Below are 19,207 nucleotides of genomic sequence, written 5' to 3' on the forward strand. Positions count from 1 at the left end.
GAGTGTTGATGACAGAACCAGTTGCAGCAGCAGTCCAGAACATTCCCCATGTTCAAAGTCCCTTAGTTCAGGTCAGAGTCTGAATCAGTGGCGTAGATGTCGAATTCTTCGTCGCTGCCCCCAGCTTTAACTTCTTTACGGAAGAAATAAGCTTTTAGCTTGCCAGCGGTTTTTCTACTTGGCTCATCCAGGTCATTGAGCAGCTGCCCAAGTTTCTCTATTATAAACGGCTCCTTTTTCAGCTCCAGCAAAATCTCATCTATGATTTTCTGGACTTGTCCAGCAGTGACATGTATGTGGGAGTAAGACAGAGCCTTGATTAGTGCCGGTTTCAGCCACGGTTTGTTCAGTCTTCTGTAAAACACGTTGAAATAGAACAGGAAATAGTAACGGTCTGGTTCAAACAAACAACTGTGTCTCAACTGACTGGGGTGATTCACTTCACACCCCCGACAGACTTCTTTCAGAGCTCGGTCGATGAGAGCACTCAGAATATACACCAGGGTGCTTTTAACCACTCTGCTTACTTGGACACCTACCCCGGGCATAAATCCTGCGTCTTCATCACGCCCCCGAGACAGTCCGATGCTCATTGGGTCGCCTGGTGGTTTGTGGGGTGTTTCTACATCCATTGGACTGACCCCCTCCTGAGACGCACAGACGGTAGACAGTTCGGCAAAATCGAGGCCCTCCATGAGCTCCAGAGGCTGGGGATCCCCGAGACTCATTTGGACATCCATCGCTCCGCATGTTGTTTCGTCCTGAGGGACCGGGGTCTGAGGTCTTGGAGGGTAACCGCAGTCAGAGGGTTCCGGAGTGTATACAAAATCTGGGGAATAGAACCAGGGGTGATCCCGGGTTTGAAGAGGCCTGTAGAGCCTGTCGACGTCTGCAGCTTTCGGGTAAGACATTCTCTTTAATTTTAAACCATGAATGAATTGTTGCGCCTTTTATCCTATCTCTTCACTACGTCACGACACACCGCCCTCTTAGAAGAGAGTAGACCCTGAGCCGTCAGACCCCCCTCCAACCCCCCACAGGTCGTCTGTTTTATCATCGTCGTCGTCATTCAAGGGGGATATATAATCCATAATCCAGCATATTCAACTTCTAACAGAATCCAGTTGTGAACATTTGGTCAAGATGTCAAAACCATCATTTATACAGTTTATGACCTCTTTCAAGAACGGCCAGTCCACGGCGTCAAACATAATTTCAGTAACCTGTTTTTCTGGATCCTCCACAACCCCTTCAATAGGGTTTGTAATCAGGGTACTGCTAAACAAAACCTTACGATCAGTAGTTAGAGATAGACTCTTCACCACTGTACCGTAGTTCTGCAAGCTTTCCCATTCACACCTTTCAAAACTCTGAGTCGGAGACTCCGTTTCGCCTTCTCTTGGACCCTCTTGCAAGCCTTCTAGAGTCTTATCCACAAGCCCCAGGTCTCTCCATGCCATCACCTTCAACCAGTCCTCAAAAGAGTATTCAATCACCGTCTCAAAAGGTTCCAACGTACCCTCCTTCTCTCCCAAAGCAAAAAGCTCCACTCCAACATAGCTGGGATCCCTTTTAAAGCGGTAACCCCGTCGACCCCCCCAGAACAACACCCAGGAGCGTTCAATCTTCAAATTGGTGAGTACAGGAACCCTTGCCCGGGATTGTTTCTTGCGGGGTTTCATGTTGATGTCGCTGGACATGTTGAAGAAGCGGGATGTTTCAGATGCTGAGAATTAAAGAGGTATTGCCTAAAAGCAGTGCGGGGTCTTAAATAGAGAGGAGAGTTTCGGGGCGTTGCCTTCAGAGGGGGGGGGGGGTCTTTATGGGTGGCCTTGTTGTTCAGGGTTTTAGGGGTGTACACTTTCTGACGGATATGACGTAGGAATAATTAAGGAAATAACTCTAAAATCACGCCCCCCAATTATGACGTAGGAATATTAATAAGCTTAGGGCATACGTCATAACAAAATAGGCCGCGCCCAAAAAACCCTACTATCTACTGATGTGCGGTCCTAATTAATCGGCTACGTAAATCATTCCTTTCCGACCGAACCTGTAACGCTCAAATAAATAATCTGTATAATTTATTTAGCCATCTAACTTCAAGTTAACCTGACACTGAGCAGGTTTGATTTTTGTTTGTCCGTGTTCCACCTCGGGGGGTAAATTCAATAAACTATGCGCTAAATAAAAACTGACCTTTAAATAAACAGTATTCATCTATCGAGAATCTATGTTCATGGTTTGTATAGAAGTATTTCCACATATGCATCTGGACACTCGGGCAAGCCAGCTGAGAAGTCGCTCAAGTCGCCGCAGCTAAGTATCGCCTTTTTCTCTCGCGTTTCCTAGTTTAGTTAAGAGTTACATTGATTGTTTACGTGGTTTGTTTAGCTAAGAATGATATATCTTGCACCTGTTTTGTAGTAAGAGCAGCGACTGTTTGTTAGTGAATTTAGCAAGTTACTTAGCACACTCAATCAGAAGCTTTACACTGTAGGCTGTGATTATTCGCATGTATCTAGTCAGATGAATGATCTGAAATGCATCAAAAGTCATGGAATGAGAGACTTTCCGGGCGTTGGTGGTATAGTGGTGAGCATAGCTGCCTTCCAAGCAGTTGACCCGGGTTCGATTCCCGGCCAACGCAACGTTTTCTTTCTAGGCTTCCGCCATCACACTTGTGATGCTTCGGGGGAGTTCGACACCATTCAAGCTATTGCGACCCTACTAAGCCTGCACTTACCGCTGTTTTCACTAACACACTTCTGGTGAACCGTTGCGCATGAACAGATGACGAATAAATGGCCTTACACTAGTATCCCACAGCACCAGCTTCGTCTGTAGAAAAACAAAGGTTCCTCTGCCTGCTGCAGGATACCCACATCACACTTGACTCGCAGACCTTTACTGCGCCCTCTTGCTTGACGTGGGCCGTGCTCCCAGAAGCGCTGTAACATACATGTGCACTTGCGTGCAAAAGTATTCGGTATTACATTTATTTGACGTGTTCATTGCTTGAATATACTTTAAAAGCTAATACACTCCTCTCCATGCTCACCAACAACAATGTTGGCGACGATGACGGCTAAAGTAAGGAGAAATAGAAATGCCACTTCCATTCACTCCAATTACTATTGTTGTTATTATTACAAGGGAAAACTATGACCCTTGGTCATCAGTGTCTTGGGCGGACAGTTATGTCATTTAACAACATCCAAGATACCCGAGCCATCGGTCAGTCAGCACCGCTAGATGGCGGCAGTCAGACACTCATGCAATGTTTGAAGGAGAAAGTGTTCAAATAGAGGAGCGCACAACTCTCTACGTGGCACCGATGTTAACTAGTTTTCACAGAAACCTGTGCTATGTGGCTCGTTGGTCTAGGGGTATGATTCAAAGGGTTCAAATCCCGGACGAGCCCTTTGTTTTAGTCTTCTCTCATTCATTTTCATTTTGACAGGGTACTTTTGCCAACATGAAAAACATTTCCTTCATGTATCATGACTTCATTATGGTAATATCTCATTTCGTATGTTTCCAAATAGGCCTCTTAACAATCATCTACAAGCCTACATATACCAGCATGATTTCATACAATGTGCACGATATGTAGTCCATGTCTGTCTCTCTGTCTCTCTAGATATATGTTTATAATTGAGTTGATGATAGTTGCATCTGTGCGCCAAACTGTGTCTGAGCAGCAGACTGTAACTTGAAATAATTGCATGAAAATGTCTGTATCTTCTTAATTTTATGCAGGTTAGTTCAGCTAGTAAGAAAGGTCACTATCTTTTTTATCTTTTTCTGTAACTAAACCATTCAGTCTTTCTACATGATGCCGTAAATCCAACATTTCCCCAATTCGCTCCCTGCGAGAAGACAATGCGGTGTGCAATGAAAGTGATAGCCTGTCACTTGGCACTTCAGTTCTGCGTACCACCAAGTCTTATTAGACTCCTTAGTTCTAACTGCAAGTTCCCTGCCATGTCCATGAAAGGGGATTGAGTCCGTATTGAACCATTATCTAAAACACAAAACTATGAGAAAGCTGGTGCGCATCGCTACCTTCCGAGTAGTGGCCAGTACTACTACTACTAAAGGTAATTATACTAAGGAACGAATGAACGAAAGAGAGAGTATCATTACTCAGTACACTTAGAGGCTATGTGTGTACTAGTAACTTGTTACTTGATTTAAGTCACGAAAAGTCGCATCCAACGTCAGTCCCATCCTATGTAATGTGTGATGTCCAGAGCCGGCCCTAGCCATTTGGGGGCCATATGCGAGATTTGATAGTAGCCCCAGAACCATCCCCCCTCTCGATGAAAAACATTTTAGTGGTGCCCATGTTTATGGCGTATAGAGAATGTTTAGTTAAAACTAAAATAAACACAAACATTTAAATAATGCACATCACAGAACATGTATTGCACTTTAACATACACTGTACTTGTTGAAGAAATTGATGTAATAATCAATACAAATGTAAATAGTGCACTATGCATATTGAAATCAGAGCAATAACTAATAAACTGTTTAGGTAAAATAACATCCACACCAAAAATACTCAATATTGAAAATACTGTAGTGCACAAAAAACTGAATTTAAATAATACAATACTATCAAAAATCATTAGCTGACAACTGGCAAACTACTGCAGTACTTAACTACTAGCTGATCATTATCATCATTTGGATGGCAACTGGCAGTAGGCTAGCTAGCAAAGTGAGCTGGATTATTACTTTATAATGATATATAATTTATAAAGACATGTAAATTCCTCACAAAGTTATGACTTAAAGTCCCACTGCTTGGAATTTAGAAAACACAGAACATCACTAAAGTTCCCCTGACATTATCTTTATAAACTCCACCACAATATACATTATATCCATCATATTTACATTACATTTAGCATACATATCCCTGACGCGTGTATTGACCTCACTGGAGACAATATGCTCGAGTCACAGATTAAATGCCCCTCTCCCTCTCGGGTTTACATGGTCTTAGTTTATTGCACTAGAGACGAGTTGTTTACCCGCAGCCCTGCACAGGGCAAAGGACTGTCTTGTGCATTGCGCCTTGTTTAATACTTTGTTTTAATGATCTTACCGAGTGGTTTTTTACGTCACTGGTGGGGCTACAAAGCCATGAATCGAAGTGTTTTATCAAGTTAGGATTAAAACACGATGTACAAAACTGAACAGTGTACAACAGACCCACAACAATTTAGAGAGCATAATGATAAAGGAAACCACTGATCCGCATTAACCATGAAACGTCCATCAGCAATGTACTTTACCTTGAAACCCACAATAAATGGACCAGACCGTTACCTTGCACTTTTAAAATGCGTCCATTTCCGGAATGTTACATGGATACCATCATCTCAGACATTAGAATTTGCACGTAAACTGTGGGCTTAGATCGTGGAAAATTGTGCGTGTTTTCAAAATTTCTACGCCATTTACTGGTGTTCTTGGGATGCTCCTTCTGTGTGACCGTATACCTCGAGTAAACGTTTACTCGGTCTGCTTGAGCAAGTGGGTTGAAATGACGTGTGTAAGCCGAAAGCCAGTAATGTATTTTGATAACAGACATTACAGCTTTCATGACCAGGGGCGCAGCGAGGATTTCAGGGCCCCATGAAAGTAAAAAAGGTAGTTACCGAAGTGTGACCCATCGGGAGGATAGCTAAACCCGGGGGTTATGCCTGTGAGGAGAGGTTGAGGGGTGGATGAGGAAGCTCGCCACTTGATAGGTCCGGTCGTTGAGGTAGGAGGAGAAACAAGTGAGAGCAGTCCCAGAGATTCCAAGGTCAGCGAGGCAGGAGAGGAGGATGGAGTGATCGACGGTGTCAAATGTTGCGGAGAGACCAAGGAGGATGAGGATTGAGGAGAGGGAGGCTGCCCGAGCACAGTTGAGGGAGTCAGTGACTGCCAGGACAGCAGTCTCAGTGGTGTGAGCGGTGTTTGGAAGGCGGATTGCAGAGGATCAAGAAGTGAGAGATGGGAAAGGAATGCAGAGAGCTGACAGTGGACCGCACGCTCGAGGGTCTTTGAGAGGAAGGGGAGTAGGGCGACAGGGCAGAGACAGGTGCCTCTGAGGAGAGGTGGGGTCAAGGGTAGGTTTCTTGAGGAGTGGGATGACCGCAGCTTGTTTAAATGCAAGAGGGGAAACAGCCAGAGAGGAGTGAGGAGTTGAGGAGGGAGGAGAAGAAGGGGAGTTGAAATGGAGCAGACGCTTGCAGGAGGCGAGTAGAGAGAGGGTCCAGGGGACATATTATGGGTTTGTGACCTAGGAGGAGAGAGGAAAGTTCAGAGTCTGAGAGAGGAGAGAATGAAGAAATGGAAGCTTGATCGGTGGGAGACTTGGGCAGGGTGGGAGTGGAGAGGAGACTGTTGAAGAGCTTGTGGATGTCTGTGATCTTGTAGAAGAATGAGGCAAAATGATGAGGTGAGATGAGATGAGGGAGGAGGGGGGAGAAGAGAGAGAAGGTGGAGTAAAGCTTGCGGGGGTTGTGGACAGTGGATTCAAAGAATGACTGGAAGTAAGACTGAGGTGAGCGAGGAGGGGAATGTGGGCAGTAGAGAGTGGTAGAGTGCGAGGGTAGCTGGGAGTTTGGATCTCTTCCACTTGTGCTCAGTGGTGCGCAGACTGGTTGAGCAGAGAACAGAAGAGATCCAAGGCTGAGGAGGGGAGGGACGGACAGAACGAGACAGTTCTTTATTTACACCTTTTCCTGAAATCAGGAGCGATTCAAACTTCTGGTTTGAAATAGCTGTAGAACTGTCGCTATTTCGGTTGGAATTTCATGAATAAATTAATATAGGGACAACCTATGGACTGCCTACAAGACGCACAATCCCAAGAAAAAGGGAGCAAAGTCGATACACGAATTGTTTATGAAGGCAAAAAAAAAAAATAGGCAATTAACCAATCGTGAAGCATGAACCGATTCCAAAGTACAACAACCCTGCTAGCACATTGCCTCAATGCTGTAGCAATATAAATTATATTGCTACAATGTTATTGGCAATGTTGTGTGTTAGCAGGGAATACCTGTACAGTTTTATTCCAACAATCTGAAAAGTTAAATACTGGTGCTGAAAAATTAGGTACTAATAAAACAGAAGTATTTGGCACACACAAGTAATGTGTGTTGGTTCGGCAGTTACTGCTCACAGGAAGGTAATGTGACTGCCTCCCGTCTCCCCAAAGCTCCCGTCATTGATGAAGCAGGCGTGACCGCACCTTCCCAAGCTCTTCACTATGACTTCACATCTTGTCGCTATTAAAATCTAGGATGTGTCACAGAGTGGAAGTTATACAGTACCACTGGGGGGTAAAACTTATGGAAGCACGACTACACCACCTAGCGGTTGTCTACAGCCGCTAGGACCCATTGGGAGGTTGTCGATTGCCCAAATATGCCCATTTTGCATTTACTACCTCAATTCTCCCTTCGATTTAGGTTATTTAAATTGGGGAATCTCAAGCCAGGAGCACACCACAGACCACACAAGACAGGTATACAATTAACTGGATTACAAATCTCTAATATAAAATCCATCAGACTTCCTCTTTATGTTAAAAAGACAAAAAAGTTCAAACTAAAAAATGCATTCGTGGAGGGTTCTGTTGGTCTCCTCCGGCAGCACCAGGAGCTGGAATGGGGCAGGCAATAGTCCACGTGTCCTAGTAAAAAGTAATGAGGGGCTCCGACAAAAATTCAGCTTCTGCTCTGGTCCGGGTTTGGCAATACAAAGAAATTACAATGTCCATGTACAGTCCAAGAAAACAATGGCCGAGTTGAAAAAAAAAAAAAACAGGTTGTTCGTTCTTATCCTTTGAAACACTACTGTAGTTCAAAAAGCCTGTACGCTATCCCTTCTCTGGATACTCTCGCTAGCGTTGCAGAGGTCGCCTCAGCTCTCCTCTGGGTCTCTTAGCCCTTTCCGTTACTTGTCCATCAAGTCCTTCGTTCGCCTTTGGCTCCACGTTTCGTTCCCGTTGCTCTGCAATCCCGTCCCCCCCAGCTCCACCCCGGGAGCATTTTATCTCCAGCCTAACAGGTGCTCCTCATGGTCAATTATTGAATTTCGTAGAACCTGGCGAATAAGCGGGTACTCTCATGAATGCGTGATTAGCCATGTGTATATTTAAATCAATCAATCGTAAATAAAACTCGTGCATTTCCGTGAAGTGGGGCGGGACATTCAAAGTAAACAAACGTGATTTTAATGGGAATAATGTGATAATATAAGAGGTTTAAAGTGAATTAATAAAACAAAACAAAAAGCAATAAAAAACACACAAAACAAATACCAAAATAGGCTAACGCCCATTGCTAGTGATGCAGTAAAGGGACACTGTTTGGAATGAATGAGAATTGTGCATTCTTACCGATGCCCCACAACGATCACACCTTTTGATCGATCAGCTATTTAACTCTTTCATCAACCTCCATTACCTATAACATAATTCTGAGAAATATACCTTTTCTTTCAAGTGTGCTGCAGGAAACATCCACTTATTTATAATTCGTTTTATGTCACTTGTTTGCTGCAAGAAAGGCAAGGCGGTAAGGCTGTAGAACACTGCTACATTATGCATCTTGCACTATGGTGTCGGTAATATAGTTTTTTCGTGCAATACTTATTTATATTGTATTCATAATTCGTTTTGTCACTTGTTTCTTGCATACTGTTTTTATTTTGTGTGTTTTTTTCTTGTTTCAAAAATAAAGAAAATCTAAGACATGAAGCTATGCAGTTTCTGTGTAAGTGTATGAACACAATGATCGGTGGTGGAATTGGCTGCGATGCAAGGGGACCAGCTAAAATCTTGCCTAGGGCATCAAATTGGTCAGGGCCGGCCCAGGGCGGAATGACTGATGTGCGGTCCTAATTAATCGGCTACGTAAATCATTCCTTTCCGACCGAACCTGTAACGCTCAAATAAATAATCTGTATAATTTAAATCTATAATCTCTATGAATTATTCCTCGCAGAAAAGCTACTGGGTCTGGATCACTACTGGATCTGTTAGGAACGGCGCCGTCATTGTTGGGGGACACAGTCAGCTGTCATTTAACTGGGCAGATGAAATACAGTGAGATTGTTAGCCATCTAACTTCAAGTTAACCTGACAGGGAGCAGGTTTGAGATGCTGGACATGCTGCTCTGGAAACATAGCTGGCTGAACTTTAAACTCGCTACGGAGAATGGAAAATCCCGAGTTAATGCCAAGTTATCCTGAAACTTAGCCGGCTAACCTACTTATCCAAGTAGGAAGAACACACCCAGGTGCCTATATGTTGTTGGTTTCTTTACAATGCTTGTGTAACTTAATAATATATATACTTTTCCTTGTACAGAAAACATATCGGCACAATTCGAACTTATGCAAGTTTTATTGTAGAATACTACTACTACTAATAATAATTACAATTATTATGATAATAAACACGAAACAGAGACTGATTAGCATACGTTGAGGTTATCAACAAAGCTATTAACTCTTTACCATAATGCATTTTTACTATTAAGTTGTATCTGAAGCATATCATCTTTCGTGAAACTTGATTTGATTATGTACTTACCCAGCGTTACTTTTAACTTTTCTGTATGTGCACATATTCCTGTTATCCACAAACCACTGTAGTTATTTAAAGCAACTAAACGCAATAACTTCATCGTCACTCTTGTAACATTAAAACCCAATATTCACTGGCGCTGTTTAAACTGTGAATAACTAGGTGAGTGCATGTTTTTTCAGACAATGGCCAATTCTACCTGTTCACCAAAAGCAAGCATGTGCAAATATGTACATTTATTATTTGGACCTTATTATATTAAACCTATTGTAAAATAAAATACAATATTAGTAAAGGCAAATACACTCACCTAAAGGATTATTAGATACACCTGTTCAATTTCTCATTAATGCAATTATCTAACCAACCAATCACATGGCAGTTGCTTCAATGCATTTAGGGGTGTGGTCCTGGTCAAGACAATCTCCTGAACTCCAAACTGGATGTCTGAATGGGAAAGAAAGGTGATTTAAGCAATTTTGAGCGTGGCATGGTTGTTGGTGCCAGACGGGCCGGTCTGAGTATTTCACAATCTGCTCAGTTACTGGGATTTTCACGCACAACCATTTCTAGGGTTTACAAAAAATGGTGTGAAAAGGGAAAAACATCCAGTATGCAGCAGTCCTGTGGGCGAAAATGCCTTGTTGATGCTAGAGGTCAGAGGAGAATGGGCCGACTGATTCAAGCTGATAGAAGAGCAACTTTGACTGAAATAAACACTCGTTACAACCGAGGTATGCAGCAAGGCATTTGTGAAGCCACAACACGTACAACCTTGAGGCGGATGGGCTACAACAGCAGAAGACCCCACCGGGTACCACTCATCTCCACTACAGATAGGAAAAAGAGGCTACAATTTGCACAAGCTCACCAAAATTGGACAGTTGAAGACTGGAAAAATGTTGCCTGGTCTGATGAGTCTCGATTTCTGTTGAGACATTCAGATGGTAGAGTCAGAATTTGGCGTAAACAGAATGAGAACATGGATCCATCATGCCTTGTTACCACTGTGCAGGCTGGTGGTGGTGGTGTAATGGTGTGGGGGATGTTTTCTTGGCACACTTTAGGCCCCTTAGTGCCAATTGGGCATCGTTTAAATGCCACGGCCTACCTGAGCATTGTTTCTGACCATGTCCATCCCTTTATGACCACCATGTACCCATCCTCTGATGGCTACTTCCAGCAGGATAATGCACCATGTCACAAAGGTCGAATCATTTCAAATTGGTTTCTTGAACATGACAATGAGTTCACTGTACTAAACTGGCCCCCACAGTCACCAGATCTCGACCCAATTGAGCATCTTTGGGATGTGGTGGAACGGGAGCTTCGTGCCCTGGATGTGCATCCCACAAATCTCGATCAACTGCAAGATGCTATCCTATCAATATGGGCCAACATTTCTAAAGAATGCTTTCAGCACCTTGTTGAATCAATGCCACGTAGAATTAAGGCAGTTCTGAAGGCGAAAGGGGGTAAAACACAGTATTAGTATGGTGTTCCTAATAATCCTTTAGGTGAGTGTATAAGCGGAATATATTTGTTATAAATACAGCAAATATAGTTTTATATTCACTGTATTTTCCATTTCATGGGATTCCAGAATAATTTCTGTATCAAATTTAAACTACTGAGATATCATATTAAAGATATAGGAAAGACCAAACACATGTGCAGTATCCGTTTTTTTTTCTTTCTTTCTGTAATTTCTGCTTTAAGTTTAACTTGGTATTCACGTCATGCCATGTGTTCTGTGTCATGCTCACTGTCACTATCTCTTTAGCATTCTGTTTAACTTCTTCATCACGTCAATGCTTCAGTTGCCCATTCATTAACCTAAATGGTCACTAGCAAAACATCACCATAGTTCCCAATATTTTTCCTTGACGTCCTGTGTTAACTGAAGTTTAAGGACCTCGTGGCGCAACGGTAGCGCGTCTGACTCCAGATCAGAAGGTTGTGTGTTCAAATCACGTCGGGGTCAGTCTTTTACTCTACATTCCCTGTAATATCACTCAATAATTCCTGCTGTGGAGAGTGTTATTAATATCCTAGAATGCAAACGTTGTTAGTCTAAGTAACATGCATCTACACCCGAGAGGATGCATAAAAGTCAGTCTGGTCTCCTGCACGTTGAAATTATATTTGATTTTAAGAATCCGTATCGTTTGTTATATTTTAATCTGCCTTGTTATAGGCTATTAACAGTAGACTGTCACAATCCGTGTTTTATTCACCTGCTGTATAGCTCCCTTTTATGTATTTCTTGTGCTTTCGATTACCGCCTACCCAATACTGTCTCACTTTCTGATCCCTGGTCGACACAATTCATACACTAATAAAAACGTATAGAAATACTTTAGATAACATCAACACTACTAGGTAATAATAGTAGATGGGATTCAATGTTCATTTCTCGGTTCATGTTTGAGCGATTCCGAGGCCTCGCTAAGGTGCCTTTTAGTGATGCGCTAAGGTCGCTGCACTGTGGCGCGGCACACCGACCCCCCAGGATGTTGCCATATTATTAGGAATATTATTAGGGTTCCACTGTACAAGATCTGCTGCCGTGCTCGGCATTACCAGCAGCTTATCCAGACGGAGGCGCCGGGTGTCACAGAGAGATGCAGGTCGGTGCTGCTAGTGGAGCGAGTCACTCATACTTTGACAATCACTCTTTGGGTGCATCGGGGTGTGTATATTGAAGTCACTAGACTTTCATTGACGTACACGGAGTAGCCTACACAGCATCAGCTGAGTTTGCGCCTGTAGAAAAGCCTGGCTGAATTTCTGCCAGCCCCAGCTCCTCTAGTCCAATAGTGCTATTAGTCAGCAACATTAGATGGCAGTCACACACAAGGTGCTTGAACTTGAGACTGAGAAAGTTTCCAGCTGTTGGAGCGCACCGCTTTCTACGTGGCACTAGTGTAAAGATGTCACTAATGTAAGTTTGTTCGAGATATGATTCTCTCTTAGAGTGCGAGAGGTCCTGGTTTAAAATGCCTTTCTTTTACGGTTTTCTTAATTTCTCATTGTATAAAACACATTATTATTATTTTTATTTCTTGGCAGACGCCCTTATGCAGGGCGACTTGCAACATAAGTGCAAGAATACAGTTAAGTACAAGGCATCAAACATTACAAATTCAAATTTACATTAAACAAAGCAATTCAAGATAATACATTTTACAACTTCCAATGTATACAGTTAAGTACAGTAAGTGCAGTCATACATTGTGAAAAGTAAAGCTAAGTGCCGTCAAGATGTACGACAATTGTCGAAATCATGTATTTGGCCAGTGAATAAGATCTCTTCTCCTCTCATCAGCATTTTATTATGGTATTACCCCTTTTATGTAAAGATTAGTTTATAATGCACATGCATATACTACATATACTATTATCATTTAAAATATTGTAGACAGACGCCATCCGACTGTCTATCCGTCTATTTTTAAATCCATCTAGTTTTGTCCATTTGTCCAAAATGTGGCTAGAGACAGTGGCTTGCTTTCTACCTAGTTCCCCCAGTAAAAGCCATTAACCACTGAAGAAACTCAATTCATTTCTGACAGTCATTTAAGGTAAGGTACATCCTTGCCATTCTTAACAATGACTGTGATGTCATCTACGTAAGCCACCGCTTTGAAAAGTTTCATTAATACACCAGGAACAATCAGCCCAAATAGTCTGTAGGTTATGTAAATGCATCACTACCAGCAGGTGACACACACACACACACACACACACACACTTTTCTCTCGAGTTTGTTTTTCCATTCCAATGGGTGTCCAAGTTACTCCAACAGTCCAAGTTACACTGTCAATCAAATACATCATTGTCCGTGTTCCACCTTGGTGGGTAAATTCAATAAACTATGCGCTAAATAAAAACTGACCTTTAAATAAACAGTATTCATCTATCGAGAATCTATGTTCATGGATTGTATAGAAGTATTTCCACATATGCATCTGGACACTCGGGCAAGCCAGCTGAGAAGTCGCTCAAGTCGCCGCAGCTAAGTATCGCCTTTTTCTCTCGCGTTTCCTAGTTTAGTTAAGAGTTACATTGATTGTTTACGTGGTTTGTTTAGCTAAGAATGATATATCTTGCACCTGTTTTGTAGTAAGAGCAGCGACTGTTTGTTAGTGAATTTAGCAAGTTACTTAGCACACTCAACACGCCCTGTCTGTAATCAGAAGCTTTACACTGTAGGCTGTAATTATTCGCATGTATCTAGTCAGATGAATGATCTGAAATGCATCAAAAGTCATGGAATGAGAGACTTTCTGGGCGTTGGTGGTATAGTGGTGAGCATAGCTGCCTTCCAAGCAGTTGACCCGGGTTCGATTCCCGGCCAACGCAACGTTTTCTTTCTAGGCTTCCGCCATCACACTTGTGATGCTTCGGGGGAGTTCGACACCATTCAAGCTATTGCGACCCTACTAAGCCTGCACTTACCGCTGTTTTCACTAACACACTTCTGGTGAACCGTTGCGCATGAACAGATGACGAATAAATGGCCTTACACTAGTATCCCACAGCACCAGCTTCGTCTGTAGAAAAACAAAGGTTCCTCTCCCTGCTGCAGGATACCCACATCACACTTGACTCGCAGACCTTTACTGCGCCCTCTTGCTTCACGTGGGCCGTGCTCCCAGTAGCGCTGTAACATACATGTGCACTTGCGTGCAAAAGTATTCGGTATTACATTTATTTGACGTGTTCTTTGCTTGAATATACTTTAAAAGCTAATACACTCCTCTCCATGCTCACCAACAACAATGTTGGCGACGATGACGGCTAAAGTAAAGTGAAATAGAAATGCCACTTCCATTCACTCCAATTACTATTGTTGTTATTATTACAAGGGAAAACTATGACCCTTGTTCATCAGTGTCTTGGGCGGACAGTTATGTCATTTAACAACATCCAAGATACCCGAGCCATCGGTCAGTCAGCACCGCTAGATGGCGGCAGTCAGACACTCATGCAATGTTTGAAGGAGAAAGTGTTCAAATAGAGGAGCGCACAACTCTCTACGTGGCACCGATGTTAACTAGTTTTCACAGAAACCTGTGCTATGTGGCTCGTTGGTCTAGGGGTATGATTCAAAGGGTTCAAATCCCGGACGAGCCCTTTGTTTTAGTCTTCTCTCATTCATTTTCATTTTGACAGGGTACTTTTGCCAACATGAAAAACATTTCCTTCATGTATCATGACTTCATTATGGTAATATCTCATTTCGTATGTTTCCAAATAGGCCTCTTAACAATCATCTACAAGCCTACATATACCAGCATGATTTCATACAATGTGCACGATATGTAGTCCATGTCTGTCTCTCTGTCTGTCTAGATATATGTTTATAATTGAGTTGATGATAGTTGCATCTGTGCGCCAAACTGTGTCTGAGCAGCAGACTGTAACTTGAAATAATTGCATGAAAATGTCTGTATCTTCTTAATTTTATGCAGGTTAGTTCAGCTAGTAAGAAAGGTCACTATCTTTTTTTTATCTTTTTCTGTAACTAAACCATTCAGTCTTTCTACATGATGCCGTAAATCCAACATTTCCCCAATTCGCTCCCTGCGAGAAGACAATGCGGTGTGCAATGAAAGTGATAGCCTGTCACTTGGCACTTCAGTTCTGCGTACCACCAAGTCTTATTAGACTCCTTAGTTCTAACTGCAAGTTCCCTGCCATGTCCATGAAAGGGGATTGAGTCCGTATTGAACCATTATCTAAAACACAAAACTATGAGAAAGCTTTCGTGATCTATTGGTGCGCATCGCTACCTTCCGAGTAGTGGCCAGTACTACTACTACTAAAGGTAAAAATACTAAGGAACGAATGAACGAAAGAGAGAGTATCATTACTCAGTACACTTAGAGGCTATGTGTGTACTAGTAACTTGTTACTTGATTTAAGTCACGAAAAGTACCATCCAACGTCAGCCCCATCCTATGTAATGTGTGATGTCCAGAGCCGGCCCTAGCCATTTGGGGGCCATATGCGAGATTTGATAGTAGCCCCAAAACCATCCCCCCTCTCGATGAAAAACATTTTAGTGGTGCCCATGTTTATGGCGTATAGAGAATGTTTAGTTAAAACTAAAATAAACACAAACATTTAAATAATGCACATCACAGAACATGTATTGCACTTTAACATACACTGTACTTGTTGAAGAAATTGATGTAATAATCAATACAAATGTAAATAGTGCACTATGCATATTGAAATCAGAGCAATAACTAATAAACTGTTTAGGTAAAATAACATCCACACCAAAAATACTCAATACTGAAAATACTATAGTGCACAAAAAACTGAATTTAAATAATACAATACTATGAAAAATCATTAGCTGACAACTGGCAAACTACTGCAGTACTTAACTACTAGCTGATCATTATCATCATTTGGATGGCAACTGGCAGTAGGCTAGCTAGCAAAGTGAGCTGGATTATTACTTTATAATGATATATAATTTATAAAGACATGTAAATTCCTCACAAAGTTATGACTTAAAGTCCCACTGCTTGGAATTTAGAAAACACAGAACATCACTAAAGTTCCCCTGACATTATCTTTATAAACTCCACCACAATATACATTATATCCATCATATTTACATTACATTTAGCATACATATCCCTGACGCGTGTATTGACCTCACTGGAGACAATATGCTCGAGTCACAGATTAAATGCCCCTCTCCCTCTCGGGTTTACATGGTCTTAGTTTATTGCACTAGAGACGAGTTGTTTACCCGCAGCACTGCACAGGGCAAAGGACTGTCTTGTGCATTGCGCCTTGTTTAATACTTTGTTTTAATGATCTTACCGAGTGGTTTTTTACGTCACTGGTGGGGCTACAAAGCCATGAATCGAAGTGTTTTATCAAGTTAGGATTAAAACACGATGTACAGTACTGAACAGTGTACAACAGACCCACAACAATTTAGAGAGCATAATGATAAAGGAAACCACTGATCCGCATTAACCATGAAACGTCCATCAGCAATGTACTTTACCTTGAAACCCACAATAAATGGACCAGACCGTTACCTTGCACTTTTAAAATGCGTCCATTTCGGGAATGTTACATGGATACCATCATCTCAGACGTTAGATTTTGCACGTAAACTGTGGGCTTAGATCGTGGAAAATTGTGCATGTTTTCAAAATTTCTACGCCATTTACTGGTGTTTTTGGGATGCTCCTTCTGTGTGACCGTATACCTCGAGTAAACGTTTACTCGGTCTGCTTGAGCAAGTGGGTTGAAATGACGTGTGTAAGCCGAAAGCCAGTAATGTATTTTGATACCAGACATTACAGCTTTCATGACCAGGGGCGCAGCGAGGATTTCAGGGCCCCATGAAAGTAAAAAAGGTAGCTACCGAAGTGTGACCCATCGGGAGGATAGCTAAACCCGGGGGTTATTCCTGTGAGGAGAGGTTGAGGGGTGGATGAGGAAGCTCGCCACATGATAGGTCGTTGAGGTAGGAGGAGAAACAAGTGAGAGCAGTCCCAGAGATTCCAAGGTCAGCGAGGCAGGAGAGTAGGATGGAGTGATCGACGGTGTCAAATGTTGCGGAGAGACCAAGGAGGATGAGGATTGAGGAGAGGGAGGCTGCCCGAGCACAGTTGAGGGAGTCAGTGACTGCCAGGAGAGCAGTCTCAGTGGTGTGAGCGGTGTTTGGAAGGCGGATTGCAGAGGATCAAGAAGTGAGAGATGGGAAAGGAATGCAGAGAGCTGACAGTGGAAAGTGAATAAATAAAACAAAACAAGAAGCAATAAATAACACACAAAACAAATACCAAAATAGGCTAACGCCCATTGCTAGTGATGCAATAAAGGGACACTGTTTGGAATGAATGAGAATTGTGCATTCTTACCGATGCCCCACAACGATCACACCTTTTGATCGATCAGCTATTTAACTCTTTCATCAACCTCCATTACCTATAACATAATTTTGAGAAATGTACTTTTTCTTTCAAGTGTGCTGCAGGAAACATCCACTTATTTATAATTCGTTTTATGTCACTTGTTTGCTGCAAGAAAGGCAAGGCGGTAAGGCTGTAGAACACTGCTACATTATGCATCTTGCACTATGGTGTCTGTAATATAGTTTTTTCGTGCAATACTAATTTATATTGTATTCATAATTCGATTTGTCACTTGTTTCTTGCATACTGTTTTTATTTTGTGTGGTTTTTTATTGTTTCAAAAATAAAGAAAATCTAAGACATGAAGCTATGCAGTTTCTGTGTGAGTGTATGAACACAATGATCGGTGGTGGAATTGGCTGCGATGCCAGGGGCACCAGCTAAAATCTTGCCTAGGGCATCAAATTGGTCAGGGCCGGCCCAGGGCGGAATGACTGATGTGCGGTCCTAATTAATCGGCTACGTAAATCATTCCTTTCCGACCGAACCTGTAACGCTCAAATAATTAATCTGTATAATTTAAATCTATAATCTCTATGAATTATTCCTCGCAGAAAAGCTACTGGGTCTGGATCACTACTGGATCTGTTAGGAACGGCGCCGTCATTGTTGGGGGACACAGTCAGCTGTCATTTAACTGGGCAGATGAAATACAGTGAGATTGTTAGCCATCTAACTTCAAGTTAACCTGACAGGGAGCAGGTTTGAGATGCTGGACATGCTGCTCTGGAAACATAGCTGGCTGAACTTTAAACTCGCTACGGAGAATGGAAAATCCCGAGTTAATGCCAAGTTATCCTGAAACTTAGCCGGCTAACCTACTTATCCAAGTAGGAAGAACACACCCAGGTGCCTATATGTTGTTGGTTTCTTTACAATGCTTGTGTAACTTAATAATATATATACTTTTCCTTGTGCAGAAAACATATCGGCACAATTCGAACTTATGCAAGTTTTATTGTAGAATACTACTACTAATAATAATAATTACAATTATTATGAAAATAAACACGAAACAGAGACTGATTAGCATACGTTGAGGTTATCAACAAAGCTATTAACTCTTTACCATAATGCATTTTTACTATTAAGTTGTATCTGAAGCATATCATCTTTCGTGAAACTTGATTTGATTATGTACTTACCCAGCGTTACTTTTAACTTTTCTGTATGTGCACATATTCCTGTTATCCACAAACCACTGTAGTTATTTAAAGCAACTAAACGCAATAACTTCATCGTCACTCTTGTAACATTAAAACCCAATATTCACTGGCGCTGTTTAAACTGTGAATAACTAGGTGAGTGCATGTTTTTTCAGACAATGGCCAATTCTACCTGTTCACCAAAAGCAAGCATGTGCAAATATGTACATTTATTATTTGGACCTTATTATATTAAACCTATTGTAAAATAAAATACAATATTAGTAAAGGCAAATACACTCACCTAAAGGATTATTAGATACACCTGTTCAATTTCTCATTAATGCAATTATCTAACCAACCAATCACATGGCAGTTGCTTCAATGCATTTAGGGGTGTGGTCCTGGTCAAGACAATCTCCTGAACTCCAAACTGGATGTCTGAATGGGAAAGAAAGGTGATTTAAGCAATTTTGAGCGTGGCATGGTTGTTGGTGCC

The 19,207-nt window shown here is 42.0% G+C and overlaps 3 non-coding genes across 3 annotated transcripts; all 3 read left to right on the plus strand.

The window, feature by feature from the left end:
* Positions 1-2,578: 2,578 nt before the first annotated feature.
* On the plus strand, positions 2,579-2,650 carry trnag-ucc (transfer RNA glycine (anticodon UCC)). Its single transcript has one exon. It is a non-coding gene; the product is annotated as a tRNA-Gly (tRNA).
* Positions 2,651-11,517: 8,867 nt separating this feature from the next.
* On the plus strand, positions 11,518-11,589 carry trnaw-cca (transfer RNA tryptophan (anticodon CCA)). Its single transcript has one exon. It is a non-coding gene; the product is annotated as a tRNA-Trp (tRNA).
* Positions 11,590-13,898: 2,309 nt separating this feature from the next.
* On the plus strand, positions 13,899-13,970 carry trnag-ucc (transfer RNA glycine (anticodon UCC)). The gene has a single exon. It is a non-coding gene; the product is annotated as a tRNA-Gly (tRNA).
* The last annotated feature ends 5,237 nt before the right edge of the window (positions 13,971-19,207 follow it).

The sequence above is a fragment of the Amia ocellicauda genome, unplaced genomic scaffold (genome assembly GCF_036373705.1).
Source record: "Amia ocellicauda isolate fAmiCal2 unplaced genomic scaffold, fAmiCal2.hap1 HAP1_SCAFFOLD_112, whole genome shotgun sequence".
NCBI lineage: Eukaryota > Metazoa > Chordata > Actinopteri > Amiiformes > Amiidae > Amia > Amia ocellicauda.